Source organism: Lycorma delicatula, chromosome 13 (assembly GCF_047948215.1).
Source record: "Lycorma delicatula isolate Av1 chromosome 13, ASM4794821v1, whole genome shotgun sequence".
Classification (NCBI taxonomy): Eukaryota; Metazoa; Arthropoda; class Insecta; order Hemiptera; family Fulgoridae; genus Lycorma; species Lycorma delicatula.
Window position 1 is genome coordinate 54859938 of NC_134467.1, and position 24021 is coordinate 54883958.

A 24021-nucleotide genomic window follows, 5' to 3' on the forward strand; every position below is an offset into this window, starting at 1 on the left:
TTTTGTCGGACGATAGGCCCAACTAGTAGCGTTTCATTAAGAGATAAACCGTTACAGGTTTTAGCCGAGCCATCGAAGACGACTTGAATTTTAGTAGTTAGACTTGCGGGGTTAAATATCGGGTGGTGAGGTAAGTATTATATATCTGATTCGTCGGTTAATAAATTGTCAGAATGAAGTAACGACATATGACCTAATCTTAAGTATTCTCGCGTAAAGATGGAATTTCCTTTTAAGATTAGAATTGTTACGTAACATTATATCTGTTCCAGATATAAGAACCTATTTTTAGCATTAATATAAGAGTCACCTAGCCGGAGTTTATCGGATTTACATGGTAATGAGACCGTAAATCTGCCTTGATTATTGCTAGCGGTATTAAGTTGGAAGTGTGTTTCGCATATTAAAGTTTCATTAACCGATCCATCAGATTCAAGTATAGTTGAATCAAGTTATTGTCGGTTGTTAAAAGGTACGTAACAGTATTCGTATATGTTTAAATTTAGTAGGAAGACGACCGCTATGAATATATCCTAGCTTAGTCCTTTGAACACTAGAATATCTTGAATTTCGATAAGTTTACGAGGTAAAATAAGATTTAAATAAAATCGGACTCCGATTAAAATAGCAATATTATTTTATATATTGAATTTAGGATCCGCAAAGAATAGATCTTGAGGTACATTAAGATGAGAAGTTTCAAATGTATGTAATGGAAGGTTATGTCTGGCAAAACAGCACAATGGTGCTTTGAATGAAAAGTTTTGTATCGCGAATGCAATGTAAATACTACACTGTAATCGGATTTGGATTAGCATTATTTACGCCTGAAATAGGTAAATCTTCTTTATGGAGTTGAAATCTCAATTTGCGAGCAAACTTATATGCGGCTCAAATATTTTATCGTCTTTGTTTTTTCATTTTCTGGACAGCGTCTTGTATTAGAAGGTCTTTAAATATTTACGAGGTATAGTATCAAAAGCTTTGGTCAAATCAAGGAAAACCGCTAATGCTCTTTTGTTATTGTTTAAGCGATACGAAACCGTGTCGGTAAAGAGAATCAAGGCATCGTCAGAGTTTTTATATTCTTTTGAAATCCAAATCGATTAAATTCTATGATTTGTGTAATTCTAAAAAAAACCGGTTGTTGTTTTGTTAATTTTTCCATAATTTTCGGTAAGCTGCTTAAAAGATTGATGAATCTCAGGATCTTTTGGGTTACGTGACTTAAATAACGGTTAATTTTAGACGGTTTAAATACGATTGGAAATATTCCAAAAAATAGAATAATATGCTTTTTTTAATAATAAAGATATGGAGAAATTAAAAAAGCGTTTGCAAAACGTTAGCGGACCGGTCGAGAAGAAGATTTAGCTAATTTCAAAACCGATGTTTTTACTTCGCGGTGTTAAAGCGAGATCGCCGAACGTTCTTCCTATTCATATGGAACTTTTAATTTTCATTCGAAAATCGAAAAATTTAATTTGACTTTCATTAATATCCATTTTCGGTTTTATTTTAAATATAAAGCTTCAAAGTCGAGTATATATACTTTCTGAACGGATAGCAGTCGATAGCGGTGGCAACACTAAGCGCCCTCCCTTGTCGTCTAACGAGGATCGTAGCGACTGAGGTCGGCTTAATAAGATGGAACCTTGCTGAAAATTTTCGTTAAAAATCCGTTTCCGTTCGGTCGTGACCGCGTCACAAACACTCGGACGAAAACTAAGTTATGTGCCAAAAAATTGAATTAAAACAGGACCTCCTTTCTTTCGATCCGTAAAAACAAGCTTTTAAAGGTTATTATATAGAAAAAGATAGTACACGGATAAAAAACGTCGCGCGAAAATCGTAAAATAAACTACCGCTTATACGGTCGTGCGCATTTAAGAGCGATCTGCGGGCTAAAACAGCTTCTCTTGTATCCGTGCTTTTTGTGAGACCGATCGTCCTCCGTTATATCTAGCTTCAGAAGGAGTGAAAACTGAAACAGGGAACTTTCGGCTAGAGAGTCGACGGAAGGACAATTTGCAACGAAAACTAACCGATTCACCTCTTCGTGAAAAGAGAAGCGGTGAGGTATGGCCGCTTACATATTATTACTCTTTCCCGCAAAATTGTTCTCTTTAGCTCTCTCCGATGACCTGTCTTGTAAGTAGTCCTAGTGAATGAATGTCTTTGACGCAAGATTATTAGATTCATAAAGCGGTCGTTTTCAAATTTCTTCGGTAAGGTAACATTTACAGGTTTTTTTTATCTACGGATAGATACTTCTCCGGCCTCATTAACTGTACACTTCGGTCCTAAAACAAGAATAATAATTAGAACGATAGTCTATGCGATTTATTTCTAACGTTTTATTTTTATTTAAATTACCTCCGAAAAAGTTCGATAAAATGCTATCGATTTTAACTTTTGCGTATAAAATTAATTTTATATTTTCCTTCTCGAAAGACAAAACATATAACTTATTCTATAAGAGGGTGAAGATCCAGTAGATAAAATTAATGTTTAAAAGTTACGATAGTTTAAATTAAATTTTTTCAGCCGAACGGGAACAAATAGACGATCGAATAGAACAATTGTTTTACTACGGTTGAAATTACGCAGTCTGCGATTATAAGCACAAAGTTTGAAAACGTGGAAAGGTGTTTCAGTACAGACAGGCGCAATATTTTTATCGCACGGTGTAGAATGACGCGGCGATAAACAGGTATGACATGTAGTCTTAATTTAGAAATTATTACTTATCAAATAAATAAATTTCGGAGACAGCTTAAACCGTTTTCGAGTTTATCTACTGAAATTATTACACCAGATAACACGCGATCCAATTTAGGTGTATACATATACACACACAATACCCGAGTTCTAATAATTTTATTTACAGTAAAACTATTTTCTCCTTTGAAATTTTACGATAAAATACATCATCGATGAGTAAACATAAATAAACGATAATATAAAAAAAAACCCAAAAACCGGTTTGTTAAGAAGAGAACGATGGGGAACTACGATTTTAAAACATTAAAACTTCGTTCACTTGAAATTTTTTTTTGTTTTTCTTTAAAAGAAAAAATCTTCGCTAAAATAAAATTTTCAGCTATTAAATAAAAAATAAAAAAAACTTCTTACGTAGAAAATGTTTTTTTTAAAGGATCGACATTAGTAAACTTTTTTTATAGAGTCCAACCCGGTTTTATTTTCTCGTTCGATAAAAAAAGAAAACAGCTTGTTACCGATCCTCGTTGCGAACGGTAGTCTACCATGAGTAATTTGGTTGTAGTTAAACGGTTACCGAAATGTAATGAAAAAAAAAAACAGCGTTCACGTATACTTGTTTGTCCAAACAGAAATAATTAAATTGAACAACATTTATTTTAAAGGGAAATTCCTTAATTAGGAAAAATAACATCGGTGAATACGTGTAAAGTGAAAAATAAACGTTAAAAAGATTATAAAATTACTTTTTTTAATTTTGTTTTGAAAATTTTAAATTATAAAAGCGTTTTATTTAAATTAAGAGTATTTTAAAGGTTAGGCGGGTTTTTTTACAAATTCTTTTTCAAAAGTATTGTTTTCAGTGAAATTTTCGTTTAGTTATGAAAATGTAGAATTGAAATTCCTTTTTCTAACGTATGCGCCCCCTACGATATTTCTCTCACCCTTGGTCTGATTTTTTTTTTCAAAACTAATGGAATCGACGATCTTAATATTCCAACAATATTTTATGCAGTATAATACCGTTTCTGAATTATAAAAAAAAAAAAAAGACGGAAATCGACACATAGACAATCTCGAAGCCGAAATTTAATTACTATTTTTGGATTCGAGTTTGATTCCAGAAACTAAGAAACAGAACCATTTAGATTGTCATTATTCGTTTTATATCGATAAAACGCAGTTACATGCCACTAGTAGAAGCATTAGGGAATATTTCATCGGATTTTTTCAGTATCTCCTTTTTAATCCTTTTTTGTGTTTTATTATTTTTTTTTTTTTTTTCATTTGTTAACGGTGTAGCGGAGAAATGCCATTTACGTACCTCCCTCAAGCGGGGCAGAGTCGAACTCGCACGGACTAGGCTAGACGTTGATATTAAGAACCTACGTGTGCCCACACCCTACCGACTAAAACTCTTGTTTCACCGTTCCTCCCCACCCGATGTTGGATCCGCAGTTAAGCAATACACAACGCCGGGGTTGCCTCATCAACATCCACGTACGCGCGGACGAACGACGGCTCCGCAGAGAGCTGTCAATCGCCCTACGCTTTCCGTTCAGTTCTTCACTTGTATTCAGGGCTTCATTCTCTTTAAGTTTTTTTTATCTTCTTCCCCTTCTCTCTTTTTTCTCCTACTCCTCTATTTTCTTATTATATCGGTTTACGACTTTGCTAGAACATGTTCTCAGGACTTCCTTATCTTTCCTCTCTTCTTTCGTCTTCCGCTTTACTCGTTTCTCTCACTTCTCTGCTTTCTCTTAATACGTTATTTTATACCTTTAACGGTACCTGTATTGGTATTCTATTTTAGTTTAAACCTTACCCTAACGGAACTGTGGAGACACATCTAGGCGTGCTGGCCCTCACGACCGGGGCTGTCCACCCTGCCCTATCTTAAACCCCTTGAGCGGCCCTCTGCATTTTTAGCGCGTATTACCGCCGTAGAAAACACGTAGAACGCCCTCTACCTTTCTTCCGCAGACAATATGTGCTGAACCACGTTATCGATATTTTAACCGGACAAACGCTGTATAATCCGCAGACCGTTCCGTGCAACACGCCCAAAAAGAGTACGTTCGGCCGTGTCAATCCCAGAGCAAAACGTACATCGGGAAACGACCCCCCTACCAAATCTGAATAAATACTCCTCAAAAGCGCTATGTCCAGCGAGCATCTGTGTGATATAAAAACCCACCTCGCCATGGCCTCTAGCCGACCGTGCTTCCGCATCATTAACAAGCCTCCTTGTCCACGCCAAGCCGATTCCTGTCCTCCATCTAACCTTCCGATCATTCATGATCAATGCGTTGACCTCTGACCTGCCATCCCTCTGGTCTGCGGTTGGAGAGCACTCTTCTCTCCGACCGCAGTCCCCCACACTGGGGCTACATAAAGCAACGTCGACGGACGGTGGACATCAGCATTCGTCTTTTGGAGGTGCGCCACCTGAGTTGTCAGCAATTGGTCGAGTGCCTTGAGCGTCCTTTCGGCTTTGCAACACGCTTCGACTACATGTTGACTGTAACGGCAAGATCTATGTATGTGAATTTCCAAGTATTTGACGCGGTTCTTAAACTGTTGAGGCTGATCGACTAGCTTTATGTCCCCTGTCTCGTGGCGACTACCCGATTGACCACCTTCGCTACTGCCTGTATTATTGACCTTCCTGGCTAAAATTGGTATCGGTCGGGGTGGATACCGACGCGCGCCTCCAACTCCTCAACTGTGCGGGACGCAGGCATCCTTTCGACTGATTTTGCTGACATTGTTAATAAGATATAACGGGCGATACTCGACATCTTGACCTTCTCTAGCTTGTTTGCGGAGGAAGACCAGGCGCGATTTCTTCCAACAATTCGGGAAGCATTTGTTCTTAAGACCGTAGTTCAGTACATCTGTCATTTCCCATGGCGCTTTCAACATTAAACCCTTCAAAACCGCCGCCAGGATGCCATCTGGGCCGGGACTCTTCTTGTCGTTCGATTTGGCTATAGCCTTAGACACCTCTTCTTGTGAGAAGCATTTTACCTCGCGATCAATAACATCAGTAACACCGTTAGTAGCACGGGGAAAAAAGTTCGGTAATCTGTTCGCTCGCTTGCACCTCCGTGAGGACGGACAATCATCTGCCGAAACGCTTCATCGCTATTTGATAAGCCCATCCCCCACGGGTCTGCATTTAAGTCTCCGCAGAGCATTTTTCAATCTTAGCCTGTTTAATATCATAATCGAGTGAACGCCTACAATTCACGTAATTGAGCGCTGCCTCTTCATAGGCCTCTCCCCGGCTGTCGTAAGACGTTGTTTACGACCTCTTAGGGTGCCTTTAGAGTAGTTCAATAGATTTCGTATATTATGCGGCCTTACGTCACAAATTTAAAATATCCCGAAACATTCGCTATATTCCAGGCGATGACAGGCAATCGGTAGATCAGGTATTCTTATTCCTAGGGAAAATAAATACGTTTAATAAAATATAATGTATTTAGTGTTTGTAGATTAGTTGTTTTTTTTTCAGAAAGTTAATCTTTTTTATTCATGAAGGGGCCCTTTATACCCCTTTCGGATTTTGTTAAATTATTTATATTTTAGTTTTTCTTTTTATATAATTTTATTTTACTGTCGACTGTGATATTAAATGTTAGATTTACGTGATAGTTTCAAGTTTTAGCGATATCTTTTCTGCGATAATTGTTTTAATTTACCTTTTTTTAATTCATGTGATATTAGTTGGTAGTTTTTTGTTTTTTTTTTAGTGATATTAGTCATTAAGTTTTTAGATTTTAAAACTTTAGTTTATATATATATACTTTAATTTTAATCTAGTTTTAGTTTACGTTCTTGTTTTCTTTATTTATTTATTGTTTTTAATTGTTTTCCTTTTAAATTACGTATGAACTGGACGATGATAACGCGAAGCCGTTTTTCGCCTACAAAAAAGTAGTAAGTTTCAATGGGGGTCGTGCCCGGGAGTGTGATCTTCACTCTCCCTGGTACGATTCATTAACTTAGCGTGGCGTTTCGTTGAATCGGAGTGCACACTTATTTAGGGGCAAATAAGTAAATGTTGGTTGCGATCAACTTAGCTGCAAATCCAAGCGGTCCTCAAAGTTGGAGCTGAAGTGGGAGACTAGAGATTATTTTCAGTTCCCGAATGAACCAGACCTTAGGTCCTCTGGGACATTTATTCTCGCTGGTAGCACTCCAATCGCTATATAATTATTATATTCTGTCGTGGTATGAACGTTTGACTGAATTTGATATGCTGTGGCGTAAACTTTGTCGCAATCGTTTGTAAAGCGGGTACATACAGTTTTAGGTGGCGATAGAATGTATAGAGTGAGGCGCAGGTCTTTGATCTTCCGTCTGTGGGCTGTTTAACAATTTCTGAGGGATACGTGGTAAAGTTAGGTGTCTGATGTCTTCTTTGAAGGCAAACTTGACTAAGGCGGAATTTACCGATGTGGATGTCTCTCGAGGCATCTGCACGACTGGCATCTCACGAAGCCGCACTGATGACTGTGAATGTGATCAGTTTGATGATAAGAAGATGTCGTTCGATTAAGCCACTCATAGCTAGGAACGGAGGGGGTGGTGTAGCGACCAGACACGCAACGAGGCGGGTGTTCTTCTCCCTCGTGAGGGGGGGGGATTGGGATGTGCCCAACACACCAGCAACGATAACACCTTTTTTCTGTTCTCGTATGTAGGTGCGACAATGGACTCTCCCTAGACGTATTCGATTCTTTGTCGAGAATCGAATTTTTATTTCCTTAGGATCGGTTAATCGAACAGATTTTTAATTACTTCTTCTAAAGAACACATTTACGAATAATTATGCCGAATTTCAACTTATCGGTAATTCGGAAAATAAAAATAAGTGAATTCACCGTAAGCGATCGGTGGAAGTTTCCCCTTAACATTTATCGATCGGTCTGCACCTCTTTTCTTCTGTCGGTAGCCGAAAGAAAAATTTCTTCGCGTTGGTAGCTTACACCCCGCCGTTTTTTTTTTTTTAAAGATTCCAGCCCTTTCCGTCTCAGTATCCCTCTCTATACCTTCTAATCGCAACCCTTAAGGGTTTGTTAATAAAAATAATTTTCGTTTACTTTTCTTAAGGACCTCCTTTATAAATTTGTTTGAGAGTACGTAATAAGTTATTGTACGGAACCGGTAAAATTAGCGATGAATGAAAAGGTGAGAACTTTTCTCGTTTATAAAGCCGGGAAAAAAATAATCTCGATCAAAATTCTTAGTAAAAATATTTTAGATTTCTGTTCATACAATATATATATGTATATATTATATATAGAACATTAATTGTTTGAATATGATGTAAAATATAACATTAATTATAACCGTTTCATTGTAATTACAAATATTTCTGTAAGTGAAGTGAACTGATTTGTAGAACCGGAATTGAACCGAGATAGAACTGGACACTTAACGTATCGAAGAGCTTGCTTATATAATGGAGCCGCTGATTCGTCAAGAGCCGAGTGCATCTGAAAGAAGCCGTGTGAACTGTAAAGAGCCGAGTGATGCCGTCAGGAGCCGAGTGAAGTGTAAAGAACCAAGGGAATCCGACGGAGCCGAAGATCTTTAAATTTAAAAGTCCTATATTAAATAAAAATTAAAGTTCCAACGTTTAAACAGGAGCGAAAAAAAACCGAAATTAAATAAGTAATTTAAATAACCCTGAGTCTTAACAATCCCCTTTCAGAAAAAAAGATTTTATTTTGCTTATTAGATTCGCTTGTGTTTTCAATCTTAAAAATTGAAGTTAAAAAAAAAACTGACATTTTAAATTCGGTCTCCATTCAGCTCCCTACATTTCTACAGGCTTAAACGTTTATATAATTTCAGTAAATCCGCCTAATTTGGGCAATGTTATTCGGCTAAAAAAATTATAGTTTACTAAAAGAAAAACATAATGGTGGCGTGATATTCCCTTGGCCGATGGGGGTCGAAAATCGGACGTCGGCCAATCGCGTCCACCTGAAAAAGAACCTCGTCAATCGGGTCTCTTATAGGAAATTTTACCCGGTTACTTTTGACTCTCGTAGTAAATTGTATCTTGCGATTCCGAAAAATCGATCGTAATAATAAATATAGATACTAGTGTATATTCCTCGAATCGTTTGCGGTTTTAATATTCAAAGTGAAAATCAAAAACATATATCGCACTTAACGATCGTCAGCCGTAGTCGTCCTTTGTAAGGAACTGCAGTATATGTTTTGTTACTTTTTAAATAACTATTACGTACTAAATCTCAATTTTCTACTACCTGTTTATAAAAAAAAGGAGAAAACTATCCTTTCCCGGTTTTTACTTTTGTACAAATTTTAACGGTATCGGTGGGCCGTGTATGTAAATTCTGCGATCCATTTTCGAAATAGTCCGGAGATAATCAATATACAGGCTCGGCACACATACTTTCGTACATTAAAGTTCCAAAATTTGTATAACTTTTTTGTGTTTTTGTTCTATGGCGTCAACATTTACTAAAAACTTGATACCCAAAATTTCTCCACGCTTTTCATTTTATAGCTACACAGTCGCAACAGCGATAAATCTATAGAAGGGAAAGTAAAACCCACAGGTTAAAATAATAATTTAGAACAGTCCAGCGGTTCTTTCAAGTTTTTAAGCCGACATCGGTACATACACGATGTAAAATTCAGTATTAAATTATCCACATAAATATTAACAAATAATACGTTATTGAAATACTGCGTAGAAGTTAAAACACTCGTCGATTAATTAATCCGTAAGCCATAAATTATCGTTAATATGTGATTAAACAGCCTTTTTTAATACTTTAGTGTATTTTAATTTACATTTTTTAATACGTAGTTTTGCTTTAAATGTAAATTGTAAAAAAAAAAATGTATTTTTATTTGTAATAGCTTATATTACATTTTTATTTCTTTTTTTAAATTTATTTTGCTCTATTTCATTTTATTTGTTAAAATTTGGTAAATTTTGTGTTTATGATTTCCCTTTTCGTTCCGTATTTAATAATCGAAAACTTTTAATTTCTTCTTACTTCAATCATCTCATTTACATAATCGATTAGAAATTCAATTTCTACGGTAATTTTATTAGGTGTAATAATGTTTTTTTCTTTTCGTCGATATCACTTTATAGCTACGATATGAACAAAAATATAGCTTTTAATCTCTTCTACTTTATTTAAATGTATTGTAAATATCCGTAAATTAAAAAGACATGTTTTTAGTCGTTATTTTTATTTAATATTTTTAAATTAATTATATTTGTAAAATTTATTTTAAAAGTATTTATTTTGATATTAAATCGATTTAAAAATAACTATTCTGAAATTGTTACTGCGAAATTATGACAAAATTTTTTGCGTAAAAACAAAGGTCTCTAGATCGATTTTTATCGATTATTTCATTTATAAAATGCGCTTGTGTAATGTTTTTGTTATTTTTCAGACAACGTCTAATGTAAAATATGAAACTACGTTAAATGCTTACAAAATTTTAATGATTATTTATTATTAATTATCGATGTACGGTATTCCCGTTGCGACTTTCTTCTCGAGTAGATGTAATATTGCTATTTTTTATTTTAATGTTACAGTAACTTTACAATCTGTTCAGAGTTCAAATTGAACCGTAAATAAATAAGCTAAATGCGGAATGAACGTTAAGAAGCTACAGACCCGGTGATTTGTAACTTAAAAGTTAAGAACGAAAAGAAATGAAATTGAGAACTTCGTAAAGCCGGTTTATAAAACCACTTAATCGAATCGATATATCAAATCCAGGATATTGTTTCTTATTAATCTTGAAAAACCGCTGATGGTGTTATCCAATAAATTGACTGCCATATAATTTGGATGCCGATCCAAACGATTCTGATATTGCTGATCGATCAGAGAGATTTCTTGCCTAACGGTTCGTAATTTAAAATCGTTATACATGAGGTTATTGCTTATATACCAAGGTACGTTTAACACGTTTCGCAAAGTTTTTATCCGATAATGTTCAAGCATGTCGATTTGGAATTGCTTGCTGTACCCCGTAATTCAAGCCCGTAAGCCCAAATCGGTTTCAAGATGGATTTATAAATCGATAATTTATTTTCTGCTGAGAGCCGATATCTGTAAACCGTTAGACGATATGTGTTTTTAAACTTTAGGTCTAACTGCATTCACCTAGATTTGATACGTTTTACCCGAGTAAGGCGCCGACCAACATGAAAACCTAAATATTTACATTCTTGAGAACTTGGAATCGGAATATTGAAGACAGAAACAGTCGGGCGGTTTTCCTTTCGCAGGGTGAATATAACGCGCTTCGACTTTATTTCATTTATCTTTATTTTCCAACCTGTAAGCCAAGATTTAGGAAAGCTATATAATCTTGAACACGATGTGATGCAGCAGCTGGATTTTCATGGACGGCATTAATTGCAGTATCGTCAGAAAACGTTGCGACGGTTGTATCTGCCGTAATTGGCAAGTCGGCAGTAAACAGAACATATAATACGAGTCTTAGTACGCTTCTTTGACGTACCCCTGATTTTATTGGGAACAAATCCGTTAAAACGTCTTAAGTTGAAAATATTTATATTCTAGGTATGATTTTAGCACCGCATAGAAAACATGCGGTAACAACTTTTTTAATTTATAGAGAGAACCTACGTGTCAAACTTTATCGAAAGCTTGACTGACATCGAGGAAAACCGATGAACAGTATTACGATTGATAACGTTAAAAATTCTGTTTGCTTGCTCCATAGTAACCCAAATCGGTGATTTGAAATTCGATCGTTTACGAACTGCTTCATTCTTTTTAAAAGAAGCTTTTCAAACACTTTAGAGCGCATTGGAAGCGGGCTGATAGGCCTATGAGATTTAACATCTGTTGGTTCGTTACCCGGTTTTGGTATAGCAATTATTTGTGAAATTTTTCACGGACCAGGAAAATTACCGATTCGAACAACAGCATTAAAAATTAGAACGACTAAACGTATCGCTTGTCGAGGTAATGCTTGAAGAACCACCGGTGATTAAATCATATCCCGACGCTTTTGTCGGATGTACTTCACTTTTAATCGCTGAAGAAACCGCTTGGATCGTAAAGCATTTAATCGGTAAGCGCCTCTGAAAAGGAGAAATCAAATATTCGGAAATTTTCCTAATTTCATTTGGATCTGTTTCTATATTATCGGGCTGAAACACACGTCGAAAAAGCGTTCGGCAAATTTCGCCTTCTCTTGAAAACTTCTCGCCTGTGTTATTTTTACGGAGGAGGAATTAATCTTTTTAATTCTTGAGAAATCCTGTTAAATCTTATCTTATCAGCAGGGTAACGAGTCCTCTGCCGTACGCGTCGTAGTCTCCGGCGTTCTTCTATCTTTTCTCTGATAAAGACCGGATATATATTATGAGCTGGGGGAGCAGAATTGAAATTGGAAGTGGAGGCCCACCCCGCTGATCGAATTAGTTTGGTAATTTCGTGTATTACATTATCCAGATCGGCCGGTGATTTTAAAGGCACGTCCAACCTTGTATTTTCCTCCAAAAGGTCTTGAAAACGTCGTTTATCGGTAAGTTTATTAAACAGAGTGATAGATCGAGCGGTTGGCATAACGTCAAAAGATATCGTAGGCGTAACAGGTGTATGATCTGACTACAAGTCAAAATGCGGTTCAACGTGTAAATAGTTTGCAGAAATACCTTTGAAAATGAAGAAGTCCAGGAGATCTGCAATTTTACTAAGATCTGTAGGCCAGTAGGTCGGTCCTCTAGAAGACAAACATTCCAAATTATTCTCAGTCGTAGTTTGAAAAGTCGCCTGCCTTTTGGTGATATTAGTCGCGATTCCCAGTGCAGGCGCTTAAAATTCCAATCTCCACCGCAGATGAATCTCGGACCCGAGGATCTAAAGAATGCTGTAAACCGATCCGCCTACACATCATACCTTGGCAGGCGATAAACGGAAGAAACAGAAAATTGTGATTGTTCATCGTGGACAACCACAGTAGCGGCTTGTGAAAAGTCCTTTTTGCGTTCAAGCGATATAAAGTGAGAAAAAGTACTTTTAATAATAACAGCAGTACCGCCGTTGGCATTCTCTGACGGGTGATCGGTGCAATATATTGTACAGCCGTGAAACTTAACAAAATGTCTATTGGTAAACCTTGTTCAGATATAAAAATTAGTCTATTTTATTAATATTTAAAAACGCTTCTAATTTTAGTTTTTATTAGACAACCCGTTAGGGTTCCAGATCGCTAGTCTGAAACGGTTTCATTTTTTCTCAAGATGATCGATGAATAGTCCAATCATTCTATTCATCGTATTTTCAAGCGTTCGCTCAATTCTTTGAAACCTACGGTCCACAACATTCATAAGTCTATGAAATTTTGGTTACCAACAGTTTGTTGATCATAGGGACTACTCGTTCTAACTTTTTCAGCGTAGGTTGGATCAGAAATATTCAGCCTATTATTATCGTTATCGCTAGCATTATTACTATTAAGATCGTGAAAATTATTGCTACTCGAGTTAGTTACAGAAACATCTCCTCTTTTAGCACTCAGACTGTTATTACTGATATTAGTATAATTATTATCAGTAGAATTGTGTTATTAGTTGAATTTCTGGAAGATAGGGCGGGTTTGGGAGAATAGACCTTAGTTTTATTCTGTTGATACATTTTACACCCTTTGTAACTCGCTGGGTGTTGATCGCCGCAGTTGACGCAGAAAGCTGAAACCTGTGGCGCCTTAGAACAGACTATTGTAGAACGATCTACACCGTATTTTACATAACGGTGCGGGCGATCGCATAGATTTTTGGTTTGCGAAAAGCGTTGGTAACGTTTGCATCGGGCCGCTTCTTTTTTAACGTACGGAGCTTCCAAGCTTACAATTATATAGTCGAGAGATCTCGCGTCAAAGATTTCTTTATTATTAGATTTGGGCCGACGAAGTAAAGCGGCAGCAGTTCCTTCGTTTGACGATGTAGAACGCTAGTAACGTTTCTAACCTCGTGGCCTAACCTCGTCAGTTCATCAACGATTACCGATTTATCTTCCGAGTGATGCACGCCTCGCGTGACCGCTCTTTTGCTCTTTCATGTTTAAGTTTATATGTATAGCGACTGATATTGTTTTCAAGCATTTTTTACCTAATAGTTGTATTTTTCATTATCAACCGGTAGAACCTTTACCGTTTGGCCCGATTTCATAGTCGTCAATTTATATTTAATAAAGTTACGATTAGGAAATAATCACGATCGAAAATTTTTCAATTCGGCTATCGCATTAACGCCTGTTACAGAAATAGGCCCAGGTTTTAACGTTTTTAAACTACAACCTTCGTTGTCGTTAATTTTTTCAAGAAGACTAGATTCATTTGACGTAGCAACAGCTAAAGACGTATGAACTAGCTTATTGTACGCAAATATTAGGTTCAGTAAAATTTGTGCGTTGGCGATTTTTGCTACAGGAATTTCATCGTTCTGCCGACTGACGTTTTCGTTTATATTGCCGATCGCGAATATAGAATTCCGATAGATCATAACAATACTATCTCTATAGGACATAAAGTGAAATTTCTGGGTGTTTTACTAGATGACGAGTTATTGTGGGACGATAATATCGATTTAGTTTGTAACAAAATCAAACCAAACGATACTCTTTTGATGTGAAGCGTCTTAATAAAACACTAAGCTTATCGTCATTATTAAGTATTTATTGTGGTTTTATACATATATTCTCGTCTGAAATACCGTTGCTAGAACTAGTTTTTAAGATACAAACACAAGCTATTATATTATTTTTAAGCTCCTGTAAAAAAATTAGGAATGGTGTAGACCGATATTTCGAAAATTAAACGTTAACCTATCCTTGCGTTTATAAATTCGCAACTTTGCTAAAATGAATAGTCGCTTTTTCAAAACTAGCAATATCCACCTTTAACAGAGAGCAGAACCGCTTTCTTGTGACTCGATACGGTACTTCGACTTACAGTCCGAGTCAAATATTTTCCTTCACGTAAACGATGGTACTCTTTCGATTAATTTTTAATAATACTAAATGTAATATTAAAAAAAACTCCCGAATTTTCTGCATTCCGTTTAACGTGTACTAAATACGTGTTAGAATGATTTTCATTAACGTTTTGTGAATCGTGATATATTTTGTATTTATTTTATACGATTAGTACCTTCACGTATTTAATATTATTTTACGTGTTTTATACTTAACGCTCAGAAATAAACTTTAATTACATCTGTATATATATAATCTTGATCAAGGTTTACTGCTGTTTTCCTTGATCCATTCCAGCAAATGGTGGGAACAGGTTGTTCTGTTACATGTACAGTTACTGACGTGTTTAATATATATATATTCAATTTTTTTTTGCCAAAATCAAGTTTTATTCGTATTTACTAATACGTAATAGAGATATAAAGCTGTCTTTCTGCTGTAAATAAGACGAGTCGGTATATGCCTCCTAATCGCTTAGAATAGATACTGAAATATTTTTTTCTATTTTTGAAGGAAGTAAGTATAAAATAAACGTGTAAAATATTCGTTCAAAAATAAGTTTGTAATATTCGATTAAGGTGAGGGGTGAAAAATGTTTCCGTTTCTTCCATTCTCTCTTCGAAATTCATACCGTTACTGATGACTATCGGTTTTTAATTTTGAAATTCAGATCTGTTTTCTTTATTGTACCGTAAAGGTTTAGCCGTGAAAATGCCGGATGAGTTCGCGTTTTATAAAACACTTGTACGTTAATAACAGCGCAGGGTAGAACAAAATTCACGCGACGATAATCTTTTTAACAGATAAAAGTTAAATTAAAAGTTTAATTGTCCGTTGTCGATGAGAGGCCATTGTTTTAGTGAATGATAATCTGTTTTTATTTTACAGGCCTTACTGTGACGAATAATCTTAATTAAAAACGAAAAAAAAATTGTAAAATAGATTACTAAATTAAAAATACTGGAAACGACAATAAAAAAATAAAGAAATTAAAAAGAAATAATCGACATTTTTAAGCTGTTTTCTCTTTAAAAAAAAAAAAAAACTGTGAAAATTTATAGTAGGCCTAACTTTTTGAAAATAAAGCAAAATACTTTAAAACGGGCATAAAGAAAACGTAAAGAAAATTCAGACTTAAATATAGGAGAGAGTAATTTAAAACGTATAAAAGACTTAGGTCCAAAAATAACGGTAGGAGATGAAAAAAGGCAAGGATCGAATTCGAATAGGAATTCGTACAGGATGCGGTATAGTCCCGTCGCTTTACGATTTCTACGTACAAGAAACGACACAGGAATCGAAAGAAATATTTGAGAACGGAGTAACTGTTCGAAGGACAGAAAATTAAGGTGTTGACCGACAAATTTTTCTTTCGGCGATAACCGAAGATAAACTAGACGAAATATCAAACGGCAGGAAAGAAATTTACTTTGAAAATAAATAAGACCGAAATAAAAGTGATTAAATACGACAGAAAGAACGATAATAAAGGATTAAATAATAAAGCAGGCGAACATGAAGTACCAGAAGTTACAGACTTTCGGTGTTCGAGGAATAAATTACAACGAATGGAAGAAGTAATAATGTAGATGTCAAAAACGGATCGGCAGAAGCGGGAGAGCAAAGACTGCTAGTAACAAAAATATAGATCGCAGAATTAAAAGCGTTTAAAAAAAATTACGTTAATTATAGCGCTTAATGTAGCGAAACGTGGACGATAGGAAAAATAAAGGTAAAGAATAAAAACTTTTAAAATACGGCGTTACAGTTAGATATTATGAAAAATTCGAAATTAAGAGGCGGTATTTAGATGAATCGGAGGGGACAGAAATTTGCGGCAAAACTTGTTAAGCGACAAATTAAATCGATAAGCCGTTTATTAAGACATATGAGACGTGAAGAATGAGAATACCGTAGATGAAGATAGAGACTGATGTGCGTAAATAAATAATCGAGGATGTAAATACGTTGGAATTTAAAAGTACAGAATAGAAAGGAACGAAAAATAGTAACAAACTAAGATATTTTTGTTTTCTTCTGTTTATTCTCGTACCGGGAACAAGATAAAATCTACTTCAACGACGCTTATAAAATAAATAACTATAAAAATCTTGTAGGTAATGGGAGGATTCGCGGTTATAAATTAAAAAGAGGCGTGTAGCGTACACGATTCTGTTAAAATGTAGATCGATATGTAACAGTTTAATTGCGACCGGTGTGTGCAGGGAGTCCGTTTAAAAAACGTAATAACATTATTAACAGGAACTGTAAAATGAACTCAGACAAAAGAATACAGATTAATATAACTTTATTATCGGTCAGGGGAAGTACAACAGAAGAGGCGACCTTTATACGAGGCATTACGCATTATAAATACCGACGTCAGTTCCAGGGAATTTACATGTGTCATATCTCAGTCGCTCGTTCGGACAAGTCCCGGTAGCAGTTTTACTTTTGACTTAATGATTGTACATCTACGGTTTTCCTATTACGATTCTCGGAATCGGTGACCGTACGTTAATTTTTGCCGATCGTTTTCTTCAGTACGATTTAACATCGGTTAGCGAACATTTCCTTGAATACAAAGCTTAATTTTTGCTTATCACATTGACCCACCGGCTCCTATTTGCCGTCTGTTGTATCACCCGATTTTCACACTGACGTTTTTTTATTAGTAGTTTAGTTATTCTTGTTTCTAAAAACGATGTCGTAATCGTATTCTTGGACGGTCAGGCTGTATTTAAAGCGCTTCAGACAGACCAAATTTTACCCTTTGCCTGTTTGGAGAGTCATAATCGGCTTTTAGACTTCTCGTAAGTTAACCGAAACCGGTATGCGAATGTTAGATGTTGAAAAAATAATGCGATAGCCGAATTTATTCTCGTTACCCTGAGAAAAAAACACCCGAAAAGTTTGTTGAATCCCGTTTATTAGACCCGATTAGGGCTGTGAAGTTAATAATATAAATTTAGTAATATTTAATGCAAAATTAAAACGAGGTTTTGTTATATTTCACATGAGTTTTAATAAACCAAACAAATGCCGCTTTAATCCGACCGTCTTTTGTGATTTACGAGGTAAAACGTACAATCCCCTCGCCGTAAAACTTATGTGTTTTCTGAACGAAAAACTGTGATCTTCATAGGCCTCTTTTGAAGCCGACTTTATACCCTTAAGAGAGTTCTACGAAGACCGAAACGAACGAGAGTCTGACGGTGCAAGATCAGGACTGCGCGGTGGATTCATCAAAACTTCCCGGCCAAGACCTCTCGATATTTGACAAGTCACCGAAAAGGTTCTGCTGTTATCGCGTCGGAAAATATCTTTATTTCGATCGGTCGGCATAATCTTTCAGATTGTAAACAGTAAAGATTAGAATCGATCGATCGATCGGCCGGCAGCAGTTCGTAGCGAACAATTTCTTTCCGATCCCGCCGCATAAAATCGCTTTTGTTGGCGTCAGTATTGGCTTTACCACCGTTTGCGGAACTTCAACTTACTTTTACCGCAAAATTTTACCTAAATTATTATCGTACGCGATTAGTTTGTCATCGCTTCTCACGAGCCGTTTCAAAAACGATTCGAGTTCATTTCGTTATAGCAAGGATTCGAAGATGGAAATTCGATTTATTACATTTTTCATCGTTAAATTATGCGGCATCCAAACACACATTTTTTAAAAATATTTTTTCTCCTTCTTCAAACGATTTAAAACTATTTTGCGATCAAATTTTAGTTCGTTATTGATATTACGACCGATAACGTATGGCGTGATCAATTTTTTACATGGTTTCATCGACATTTTAGTCTTCGCTGACCAGAGCTCCGTGCATCAACATCAAAATTTCGATATTGAAAACGCTTTAACCGGTTTTGTGTCATGTCTATAAACATTATTTTCTTTTAGCAACCTGTGTCGCATTTTTAATTTTTTTTGTTATAAATTTCAAAATGTATTCGATTTCTTCTTTATTTTCATGACGCAATAATTTTTAAATAAATAAAATTATAAACTTTCAAAAAATACTCGGTGATAAGTCTTCTTTCAAAAAGCGTTGTCAAATTTGATTAATACCTGTATTACCGGAGTTTTGAGATTCTAATGCGATCTACCGGGAGAATACGAAAAATCTTTTTCCCCGACCTTGATATTACGTATATTACTTAAAACTGCGGTCTTCGTACAAAAACGTTTTACCAAAAAAGTAATCTAACGGTCGATACTAAGCCCTTGAATAAAGCGTGGAGGTTTTCAACGATGAATTCAGATAATTTTTTTTTAGATTACGTTTTTCTTCCGTAAGAATATGTTACGGAATCGTTTAAAAAAAGTTGAATTTTTCCTAAAACCCGACTATGCGAAGATCTGGTTGTCGCTTACCTTTTTAGTACCGTCGCACAAATGTTTTTGGTTACTCTCTTTCCTGTTTGTAAGTTACGTTTCGTGCGGAATTAGAAGTACAAGTATATGTAAAGCGCACAAAATCATTTGAACTCGTAAAAAAAGAAGAGTAAAAACAGTGAAGTCGTCTTATTAAAATAAAAAGTCAAAATATTTCGTACATTTGATAATCCTCGATTTTAAAAAAGTTTTCTCGACAACTTAACTATCTCGTTTTTCTTCCTATCGTTCACACATTTCTCTGTAAATTACAATAATAATTTTACATCCGTATACTGTTACTATAACTGGATTTCCTCCTTCCTTTGTAACTTGTTCGCCAGCGGTGCGCCCATTTTTTCCGGGACGGTTTATGCGATAAACAGAGACGCTATAACAATTCTTTCTACGATGCATTTTTTTTATTACTTCCAACCGGATCGGTAAAATTCAAGGAATTCTCGATTAAAATATGTTAAATGAAAATTTCAAACGCTTTATCAAATAATAAAATACTTTTACAGATTTAAGGGACGACATTATTCGCTACTGTTTTTGAAAAGTCGGCGGTACACAATTATTTAATAAGCGTTTTGTTGCCGTATTACAGAATTATCCGTCGACTAATCTATTCATGTTCGTACAAATTCGAGCGCATTCTACGAACGATATACTATGATGTAATTTTATGAGCGATTCTATAGAAAAGTAGGCAAAAAATGAATTCGTTTGTTAATTTAAAACATTTTCCGACGACGATCTAAAAAAGTCGGATATAAAAACTTATTAAGTCGCTAATTTTTAAAGCGTTTTGGTGCTGCTAGCGGTCGAATCGAAAACGGTTTTGGATTTCGAAGCTCTATGTGCGAGCCGTCTGCGGTAGCGTATTATTCGTTCTCTTTTTAAATTTAAATTATCATCAGATATATGAAATTTCTACGAAGAAATAAAACGAAACATAATTTAAAATAACTACTTTTTTATTTTAATTTGTATACGGGGTTCCTTTTCTCGGTAACAGATAAGACTTAATAAAGGGGGAAAAGTAGAGTGTAATAATGGAAATATATTTGTAGAGGGATTAATATAAATTATACGATAACGTTAATAATTTATTAGTTAACGATAACCGATAACGTTGACGTCAAGCACCTATCGATGGATGGGTTTCATTTTTTAATATTAATCCGTTTGTTGTTGTTCGACTTAAAGTATAAATCGACCGATAAGTAGCCGTATTAATTGAACAATAATCTATCATAATTAATTTAAATTATTGGAATTACATAATTCTAATCTTATCGTGAAATCGGTATCGCTTTTTTGTTTGTAAACGCTATTTATTCTTTGTATGTTTTCTTAATACCATATAAATTTAAAAAAAACTAAATTAAAACGAAAACGAAGTAATAAAAATTAAATTAATTAAAACAAAAAAATGTGTCGCGTGATATTATTAATTTTTTCTACTTATTTATACATTATTCTCCATAGGTGACGTCTAATGCGAGTAGATTCAATTTTTCGTATCCATTTACTTATAATTTTTAATTTTAATTACATCGATTGACAAAAAAACCTTTTTTAATGTTTCTCTAAGTGCGATACCGATTCTTGAATTGCTTTTTTGCGTACATTACAAATTGTAAATACGAATTTTCTCTGACCCTTAGTTTAAAATAAATTACGCTTCAAAAAGAATTAAGGAAAAATATAGTAAATATTATAATTTTGTACGGCCATACCTCTGTTAGAATGATTTCGCTGGTGCTTTTCTTTTATACATAGCCTCAGGCACATCCCGAATTAATGTCCAGCAGTAATCGGCTAGCGTGTCAGTATTCCATTTCTCTTTATAGCGGCTTTCCGTCACTGAACTGTCTCGGTGAAAACGTTCACCGTGTTCGTTATCTACGTCTCCGAGGTTGTCCGGGAAAAAATCCAGATGTGAGCGGAGGAAATGTATTTTCAAAATCATATTACACCCGTAGCTCTGTATGCAGTAAGAAGTTGATCAACAATATCGTGGTAATTGTTGGATTTTTATTCGCCGAGAAACTTTTTTCAAACTTCTTTAAACGAAACCCAAGCTTCACTTTCTACATTATTTAACATCGAGTAAAATACATCATCTTTGATCGACTCTCTTATTTGAGGACCAACAATATTCCATTATTCCTTCTTTAATTTTTCCTTCGCATACATTCGGAAATTTCTGCCTGATGTACAAAAATCCGGGCCTATCCTTCTTCATAGCTTTTACAGAATTTTTCATAGTCCTAGTTTGATATGGAGAGGAGGTAAAAATATTTTTTTGGGTTCGACTAAGGGATCGTGAATAATATTTTTCCCGTATGGAGTTCAGTTGTTTCGTTTCTTCCACTCTTTGGTAACATAATGTTTATCCCTAGCTCGGCTGTCGCATTTGCAAAGAAGACGCATGTACTTAGTATAGTCTAAGTGCATGCCTAACAAAATAGTTATAACTTTCAAATCACCGCATATGTTCCGGCTATGTTTTTTATAATTAGTTTTCCACGTCTTTCATTACATCGTATGTCTATTTCAAATTAATACCGTAAGCGATCGTTATCGAAGGATATTTGTTACCGTCGTGTAGTCGAGCCGCTTTTAAACTATACTTGGACGAATCTATGAAAAGGCGCCAGTCATTAGGTTTATGAACTTGTCCTAAGCGCATCGGTATTTGTGCGATAAACCAAATTATTTTCATCGATATTGTACTGAAAAATTTATTTTTGTCGGCTTCGAAAGCCCGAAATTTTTGTATTTTTTTAAAGTAAATTCCAATCTTGCGGTTTTGATCTTAACAGTTCGACTTGATTTTTTAATAAATTTAAATCCCTAAGCGAGTCGTTTAATTTTAAATAAACAGAACAATTAGTGCATACTATATGAGAAGCCCACGTCTTATCCTGATCACCAATTTTACACTGTAAGTACAACCGATATGCTTTTATAATTATAGGTTAATGTTTTTTCTATTTGATTTTACGGTAAAACTCGCCGCATACATAACAAAAGGCATCCACATCATTTACGTAATTTCGAGGCGTTATGAAACTGCACGGTTAACAGACTTAAGACGGCAATAAGACTGAATAAAATTCTTTCTTGAGTTAATATTTTTCAGCATAAAAAACAGATTAAAATCACGCATCGCATGTTAGGAAACAAAAATTATGTTTATCGGTGTTATAATTCAAGATATCGGTCGTGTAAAATGTTTATAAAGAAACAAATTCCAAAGTTCCTCTACCTAGTGCCGTATCCGAAAGGCGTTCAGAGTTCTCTATTCTTTTGCATCGGGCGGAGGACGTGCACCGCTTAAGGATGCGAAGAGAGGTTGTTCCCTATACCGACCTATATCGGCCCTTCACATCCAAAAAGAGCGGGTGCCACGAACAGGATACGGAAAATACACGACTACCCTACTGTCACATATCGACAATTTTACGGGACGACTGTTCTGTCATAGGTCCCTTCGTACGTCGGCTCGGGAACCGGAGCGATCTGGTGTTACGAAACGAACACCGGGAAGAGGCTATTTCTTATTCGAATTTCAAAATTTCTAAGCTAAGCGATTATATAAGGAGATCGCCCGGCTTTTATCGCTTTAGTATCGATCGTGGATTCTACCGAACGGATTGATAATCGATCTAGGAAGATTTCTGCGATCCCGCATAAACGGGGACGGGCAGAAACCGCGGACCTTGTGCCCGAACGATGGAAAATTTAATCAAGGGTCGTGCAAGAGTCATGACGAAAGGCTGAAGACGTTTTTGATCGGCCGAGCCGTTAATCGATTACTAAATTTCGACGTAAATATTTAGATTACAGAGATCTTATTTATACAAAGCAAAAAGACTTGTTATTCAGAGAAAACAATATGCCCGTTATTGAGGCGCCTCTAATTCGTCTTATAGCACAGCAATAACAAACACCGTACAAAGTGTAAAGCTACAAATAGTGTATTATCCCTTTCCTTAAAAATAAGTACGACTTTAATATTAATTTTACAACTATTAAACAATGCTTACGCGCCTTTTAAATCTGTATATAATTTGCGATTAAAGAGGGGTATTGTGGGGAGTAGTAGAGAGGTATCTGATGAGCAACCTAATACCGAACCGAGTTGGCCAGAAGTGCGGTTATCTAGCGTCACTTTAATGCCGTTACTATTAGCACCAGTGTTGGCCGTGTATTTTATATTATTCTTGTCGACCGTAAACCATTCGTGCTTTGGAGCAATACGGTTACGTTTTTAGTATCTGTGTTTTATACAGTCGGTATAGCGGAAACATGTGCCTTCTGGATTCTTTCAAGAAAGGGTGACGTATTCGCGGAACAATTTCCGAACGGCAGTATCCGAGAAAAGTGTAGCGTACACCGTTCGGTTAAAACACGGCGTAAACGCCAAAACGGTTTAAACGCAAAACGAAGTAGGCGCCTTCCGTTAGGACTCCAGAAACTATAGCCCGTATTCAAAGAAACATTTCTGCCGCTCCAAAAAATCTAACGGGAAATTATTACGAAAAAGCGGTGTAAAAAAACGCACCCTGCCTTACGATTCTTAACGATCTAAATTTTAGACCGTATCGCTTATCGATCGGACGATTAAAATCCTCGCCGGATGTTCGATCTTTTTACCGCACGATGAGAAAATCGGTGTACGGTGTGCTCATTCTGGCAGTTGTACTGCGGGGTAATACTTTTTGACTGGGCCGTCAATAAGGAAGCGTACAGATTTATAAAATAAAATTGACATCTGTTATTATATTAACAGATTATTAAATCGCTTTCTCGATTATTTAAAATATCTATCGGTTGCGATTTCATATGTCTGGCGAAAAATAAAGTCTT

The 24021-nt window shown here is 35.6% G+C and overlaps 1 protein-coding gene across 3 annotated transcripts in view; it reads left to right on the top strand.

Annotated features, from left to right (window-relative positions):
- Nucleotides 1-24021, top strand: part of LOC142334075 (cationic amino acid transporter 3-like) — a 149450-nt gene that overhangs the window by 46165 nt on the left and 79264 nt on the right. The gene's annotated exons all lie outside the window — the stretch shown is intronic.